Here is a 7,837-nt window from a genome sequence, read left to right as displayed (position 1 = left end):
AGAATGAACTGTAATTATAAAGTTAATTATCTATCTGCATAGATAATTATAATTTTTTAATTTGAAAATTAAATTTTTGAAACGGAATATAAGGAAGAGTAAAATAGAAAAATAAGAGAGAGAGAGGAGAGAGAGAAAGAGAGTGATAGAGAGAGAGAGAGAGAGAGAGAGAGAGAGAGAGAGAGAGAGAGAAAGGAGGGGAAAGGAAAAAAATATTCAACATGAAAACATACTGTAAGACAGTAAAACCCTCTTAGTAGTCATACTAATTGGCCTAACTACGTATTCATCACATGCTAATCAAATCACATGACCTAGTTGCATAATTTGTGTGAAAAAATATACAACTTTTAAACATTCATACATTAGTTATTTGGTTTGCTGCTGTGGTTATACCGTAACTGAGCTTTTTTTTCATGAATTTGACATGTTTCCCAACGTAAAAAAATTTACCCCGAGAAAAATGACTACGTAATGCTATCGATTTGACATAAAAAAAATTTAATCGAAATTGCAAGAAATTCTTGAAAGCGTATCTCAGTTATACATCTGCGCGTGTTGTTGCGTGTGCAGTGGGTAGTTGTACGCCTGAATGTGCAATGCCAGAGACGCATGGGAAAATAAGATGAAAAAATTATTGAAGAAAGAAAAACAGAGAGTGAAAGAGAAAGAGAGAGAGAGAGAGAGAGAGAGAGAGAGAGAGAGAAAGAGAAAGAAAGGGAAGAGAAAGAGTGGCAGGGATAGACAGATGAAAATAAAAAGATTAGGAAAAAGATAAAGAACAAAAAAAATGAGAGAAAGAAAGAGAAAAAGAGAAAAAGAGGAGAGAGAGAGAGAGAGAGAGAGAGAGATAGTTGACAAATAAAAAAAAGAGTGAGATAGTATTAGGAGAGAATTAGTAGAACAAACGATGTTGATTAGAATGAATGTGCCGCAAATTTTAAATAAATTTCAAGCCAAATAAAGCAGCACAACAATGAGCAGACTGACCAAAAGAGGTGGTCATAATAAATTAATAAAAAAATATAAAATGATAAAAATGTTAAAAGATAAACAAACACACTATCAAAACCAATCATCAACTTTCCAGTATCACCGGTGAATACTTACTAGCTAGGTGTATTTCATGTTGTTGGCTTGCTTTTTAGAAACGTATTGTTGTAAATTCTTCTGATTTACAATGAGGACATTTTTGAATTTTGTAAACTTTGAAAAGTTGATTGCACTCCTGCACGTCCAAAAACGCTGGTAAATAAAAACAAAAAGTGAAGTGAAAATATGTTTGGACAAACACATAAAAATATGCATCATCATATATAACAACAATACATAAACAAAAACATACACACACAAATATACACCCACACACTCAACACACACACAACACACACAACACGCACACATACCTAGAGACCGACAGACTGACACACAGTGGAACAAACAGACAGACAGACAGACGGATAATAACAAACGAACTTAAAATGCTACGAGCAGATAACAGCAGGCATTGTATTAAATTCAATCACAATAAGGTTGCCTGTAAATTTTAATGTCCCTCGGCCCGATAAATTCATGAAAAATGCTCCTACCAGATTCAGCGAGTTCATTATCATTACTCATAGGAAACGCATACAAAAGTATACGTACAATAAATGTGTACTAGAATTGTATCACGGTATCATCGATTTGTATTATGCTATCATTTTATATATCATGCTATCACTTTTGTCTTAATTATTCGTACACAAATACCTATGATTGTAGTATATAGGTGCATCATGTACAAGATGCACACTCATGTACGTATATGTACTCCCCATACACAAACACGTTTGTATGTTTGTACATTTTTTGTATGTATTAGAAATGTTTGTATATCTTTGTATATACAAAACATACAAGGTGAGTAATATAGATTTTTTTCTATTAAAAAGTTTCTCAGATGATGTTTATGCGTCTAACTTCATTCATATTTCATACGTAATTGTATGCGCAGTATTTATGTTTGCGTGTGTGTATGCTTGTATGTGTGTGCGTGTTTATGTATGTATGTATATGTGTATGTATGTGTGTGTGTATGTATGTATGTATGTGTGTATGTATGAGTGTGTATCACGTTAGTTTATGGCAATTGTGTTACCGTATACAACACAGGTTGTATTCTACCTTAATGTGTTCTGCCTATTGAGGTGACTAAGTTATTACCGGATTCTTGAGGTATTTTAATTGAAGATGCTCTGTCTTTATGCGCTGTTGGTTGTTTTTGTGTGCGTACGTGCGTGTGCGTGTTGGTGCTGAAATGCTTGCCATCTAGTTAATTTTTACAACATAGAGTTTTAAGTTTTTAAAGTTTATAAAATTTTTCTTTTGCGTCAGACATTGAATGAATGGCGTTTCTCTGAAATCAAAATATTATCTACTAATATATTCACCCACAAAAATTTACTTTTTTTTCAATTAGATCTTGTGCAATATCCAAAATACTGAATTATATATTCGAAATAATGATATTATGTGTATTAATTAATATAAGGGCAGATATTGTATTGGAGATAGAACAAGCATTGTTATCATACCTCACACTATACCGTGTACTAAGTCTTGTGTATATTTGTATACTTTTGTATATCTTTCTATCTTTTTGTATATTTCTGTATAGTTTTGTCTAGTTTTTTTGTCTAAAAGTCTGCCTGAGACTTATCTATGACAGTGCCGTGCGTGGGTTCATAGTGGGATTGACGCGATAAGAAGTAAGAAAGATTAACGAATTTTTCAAAGAGAGAAAAAAAACCAAATTTCCAGAAAGAAGCGATGACGATTATAAATAAAAAGTATGTTATAAAAAATTAAAATAAACATGGGTGCATGTAAAGTATGTAAAAATACGCAGTACGCACGCGCGTTCAACGACGGCTGTGCAAACGTCCGGGAGCCACAAAACTGCTGCTAATTCTTGCGAAAAAATGTACCGCCGTATACATCAGCTAAAGTCCGCTCTAAATCATGTAAGAATGGATGAAAAATGAATAAAAGATGAAAGGAAAAAAAAGGAAGAAGAAAGAAAAGAAAGAGAGCAAGAAAGAAATAAAGAAATAAAGAAAGAGAGAGCAAGAAAAAAGAGGGTATGAAAAGAAGTTGGAAAAGAAAAGTGAATATGATGCAATTATTAGCAAAATGAAATCAATTTTATCGTTTCTATTACGTGTGTGGCAGACACGCACGACTCACACACACACGACACACACACGACACACACACACCCGTACGTACTTATTTGTACGAGAAAACATTACGCTGATTTATACATATGAATTTATTTATCTAAGGGTGTATGTGTATGTGTGTGTGCCTATGTGTGTGTGTGTGTGTGTGTGTGTGTGTGTGTGTGTGTGTGTGCGTGTGTAAATGTGTTGAAGAATTTTTAACAGTAATCTGCTACCAGCCAGAGAATGGTTGCAACATGTGTTTAGTGTTGATGGCTAGTGGTGTTGCCTGAAAAAAATTAATGGCCAATATATATAATATATATTTGAAAGAAGAGATAGATAGATAAAGAGAGAGAGAAAAAAAAGAGAGAAAAAAAAAGAGGGAAAGAGAAAAAGAGGAAAAGGGAGAGAAAGTACATAATTTTATTAAAATATATACAAAAATCTTTATGTCTTATAATAAATTTATGATTGAGTGCAGTAGTTGATCTTGCATTGATGAGGTCGATGACTTGATCAAAATATTCTCAATTAGAACTCACTACATCATAATTTCACACATACTAGAGTATTCTTGGATTCACATACACAAACAGAATCATTTTTCAGATTCAAACAAACGAGAAAACACATGAAATTATCTGAACACATCGGGCATTTAGGTTAACAGATAATGAAAACCACATTGTACCGACACACACGCACACACACATACACACACATTACACACACATATACGCACACACACACACACACACACACATTAGACACACACACACACCTTAGCAAATAAATTCTTTTTTGTACGTTGAAAAAAAGCTTAACACCGAAAGGCACTTCATAGTCAGAGACACAAGCATTCGTAAATAATTTACATTACAACATCTAATCACATTTCCAAGCCCAACTTCTTCCAAGTGTCTTCCGAGCTTAAATGTCGGCAGATTTATTTGGGGTTGAACATTCGCTCTATCATTATGTTTGTTTATTTCATTTGAATGTTTACTTGTTCATCCATCTGTTTGTTCATTTCATTCTTTCTGATGTTTGCTTGTTCATCTGTTTGTTAGTTTGTATGTTCGTTTACCGAACGGTCTCTTTAGATCACAAAGTTGGTCGATGTGAAGTTTTCATCAGTTGATGCATGGCTGCCTAATGCGTCTGTATCCATTATTTGTGCTGATTAAATGCGTTGTTGGTTCCATCCACATACATTCAAAATGCTGCTAGCGTTGTGAATGCGTTTGGCATCATGTTTGTTGTGTGTGTGTGTCATTTCCATTGGTTTGCCTATCAATTCGAGTGCTTTGTTATTATTTTTATGTGATTTTGATAGTTTGTGTGGTAGCTGTTTGTTTTTTCACGTATGTGTATAAACACACTTCTAAATTGTTTGTTTGTGTGTGTGTTTGTACTTGCGATACGTAAATGTCTGCTTAACAGTTTGATGCAACGCTCCTTTAAAAAACTTTTTTAAATTTTAGTTCATCGTCTATGATTTATTATTAATAAATGCAAGAAATTTGAACGAGGCGAGGGAACACTTTCTAGCGGGATTTTTTGTTTCCTTTCCTTCAAATTCTGATCAAAATTCTGGTCTGGTCGGCGACTTGAACTTTCATTCATCTTTCCATCCATCTCTTAATGTGTTAAATATATGCCTGCTTATATGGATATATTGCTCTAAGCATTTATTCATTCGATCATTCGTTTCGATCATTCATTCGACCAGTCATGCATCCATCCATGCACCAATTCATGCATTTATCTAATCATCCATCCATTCATGGTATACATTCATGCACACATACATCTTTGTCCATCTGAGCCTAATTTCTTTCATCATCATCGTTATATCCTGGCTTTTGGTTTGTTGTTGTGTGATGTCGGTCTGTCTGTGTACGCCTGTCTGTCTATCTGCCTGCTGTCTGTCTGTCTGACTGTCTAACTGTCCAACCATCTGTCTGTCTGTCTGCCGACTTACGCAACGACAGAAGTGCAAATGGTTTCAACTTGATTAAACCTGTTGCCTCTGGCTTGATATTTTTTAGTTTTTTTTAGTTATTCTTTTAAATTTTTTGTGTTAGTATGTCTTTTTGAAAATTATTGCATTGTCCTTTATATTTTTTCTAATTCATGATTTTACAATTTAGTGATGACCATTCAATTTAGTGATGAGCCAAAAAACACGTAAATACGTTAAAAAACAAAAATTGATACAAAAAATACCTTTAAATACAAACAACAACAAAATATACAAAATGAAAATACGAAGCAAAATATTTGTGGTGATTGAAGTTTGAGTGGCGATTAAGTTTTGATTGTACGTATGAATGAAGGATCATTTTGTATGTATGCTAATATTTGTATCAATTTTTTGTATGTCTGCATGTAGTTTGTGTATGTTTGTTTGTATGTGGCTGTTTGTATATGTTTGTATTTAATAGTGTTTTTGAGTTATTGTTTTAATTGCAATTTTTAAAAGATAATATTAATAACCATTTTGTCATTATCATTTTCTTGTTTTTATCTCACTTTATTTCATTGAATATATTATAAATTCATTCAAATTCATTTTACAAAACAAAATATGAAAAATAAATGATTAACTTTTCTGTAAATAATAGAAAAATTTTTCAAAGAATTTGAAAAATTATTTTCATCATTGTCGCCTCGTGTTGTTGCGTTATTGTTGAGTTGAGTTGCATGACGTCACGTCATGCTTTCACACACACACACACGCCCACACACATACACACACACACTCTTTTTTTTCTCTATCTTTCTCTCACACACACAACACATACACTCACACACATACACAAACTCTCTTTCTCCTTCTTTTTCTCTCTCACATACACACAAAAACAGGCACACACAAACACACACACACGCACAAACACACACACATGCAAACATACAACTTCGACTTAATTGCCTAGTATATATGACAAACGACATTTATGGCTATACCCCATACACAAAGCCATTTTATATCATGTTCGTTTTTGTTTTTTTTTCGTATTAAAAAATAACATTTTCCATGTTTAAATTTTTGCTTCTGAATTAGAAATTTAAAAATTGCTAGTCTAATTCTTTTTCGTAATAATTATAATTATTATTATTATTATCATAACTTTCTTTTTATTTCCACCAAATCTTTGCTCCACATAATAGCTAAACATTCCATCTAACTGGAAACATTACGTGGGTTTTACCGCGCAAAACCGACGGCTCATTCCTCTGTTAACCACGTGTATAAAACCTATTCAGTGAAAAACCGGATATAGTTTTGGAAAATTTTCTCATCCTCTGTTTACATAATTTATTATCTATGTAGTTGCCTATGTAAATTATTAAATGGTTATTAGTTTCGCTAAAGTTTTTTAATTTTCTGTTTATAAACATTTTTAGATGGTGATGACTTTATGGCCACAACTATTGTGTGTGCGTGTGTGTGCGTGTGCATGTGTGTGCGTGTGTATGTGTGTGCGTGTGTGTGTGGCGCAACGTGGCTCGCTGTTGAATTCTCTTGTGGTTAATGGCTGGCTGGTTGGCTGCTTGTAGCCGTAATTTTATTCAAACTTGAAGGAATTAAATTAAATGAAACAGGAGAATTATTGAGTTTGTCAACGAGATACAGAAAATCTATTTCATTTTTTTGTTTTTTGTTTTCGTTTTGTTTCATTCAAAAAAAACAACAACAACAACAATGAAACAAGTTAATAACTCAATAGACTGTACGCTCTGTATAGAATGAAATTTTTTTAGACTGAATGAATTATAATCAAGTGGCATTATACCACAGAGAACTCAAAGCTTGGATCAAAACAGCCCGAAGCAAATTGAAAATCTGTCAATCAAATGTTTAAAAAAAAATGAAATACCAATTTTTTTTGAAAAAATAGAATTGATAAAAATAATTGAAACAGCAAAAAAAACTTTTAATATTTCTTCATTGATCAACATTGAACGTGTATTTGCGTGACTAGTTTAACCTTTTTTTTCTCACTCTCTCTCTCTTTCTTTTTTCTCTCTCTCTTTCTTTTTTTCTTTCTCTCCTCTCTCTTTGCGTTTGTTGCCCACAGCCTAAATATCAACAAAAAAATGACTTCATATCAACCATTGCAAACGAAACAACAACAAACACACCACAACAACATAAATACTAGCCTGCAACAATCAAACGCCAGTGTAGACAAAAGCGGCGGCACAAACACAAACATAAAAAGGCACATACAAACAAGCATACATGCACACACATATACCCATACACACACTCATATAAGAATACACTCACGCACACATAAACAATTGCTTCAGCTCGTAGCGACGTATCCCACAACTTAACGGACGTCCAGAAATTGCCGCATTAAATTATGCGTACTCTCGTCTTGTTTGGTGAACAAATTATATTAATATCATTCCCTGCATTTAGCAGATTATAATGTGATGTATTTGCAAGCACACACACACGCACGCACGCACGCACGCACGCACGCAAACACACGCACACAACATAACAGGGTGGAAAAAACATAACAAATGGACAAAAACCTAACAGAATGGCCAAAAACAGCAACAACTTTGTGCACATGTGTTTTGTTTGAGTGATGGTCAGTTAGGTTTAC

The sequence above is a fragment of the Helobdella robusta genome, assembly GCF_000326865.2.
Source record: "Helobdella robusta unplaced genomic scaffold HELROscaffold_55, whole genome shotgun sequence".
NCBI lineage: Eukaryota > Metazoa > Annelida > Clitellata > Rhynchobdellida > Glossiphoniidae > Helobdella > Helobdella robusta.
The sequence above is the reverse complement of the archived record's forward strand: the minus strand, read 5'-3'. Positions refer to the sequence as shown.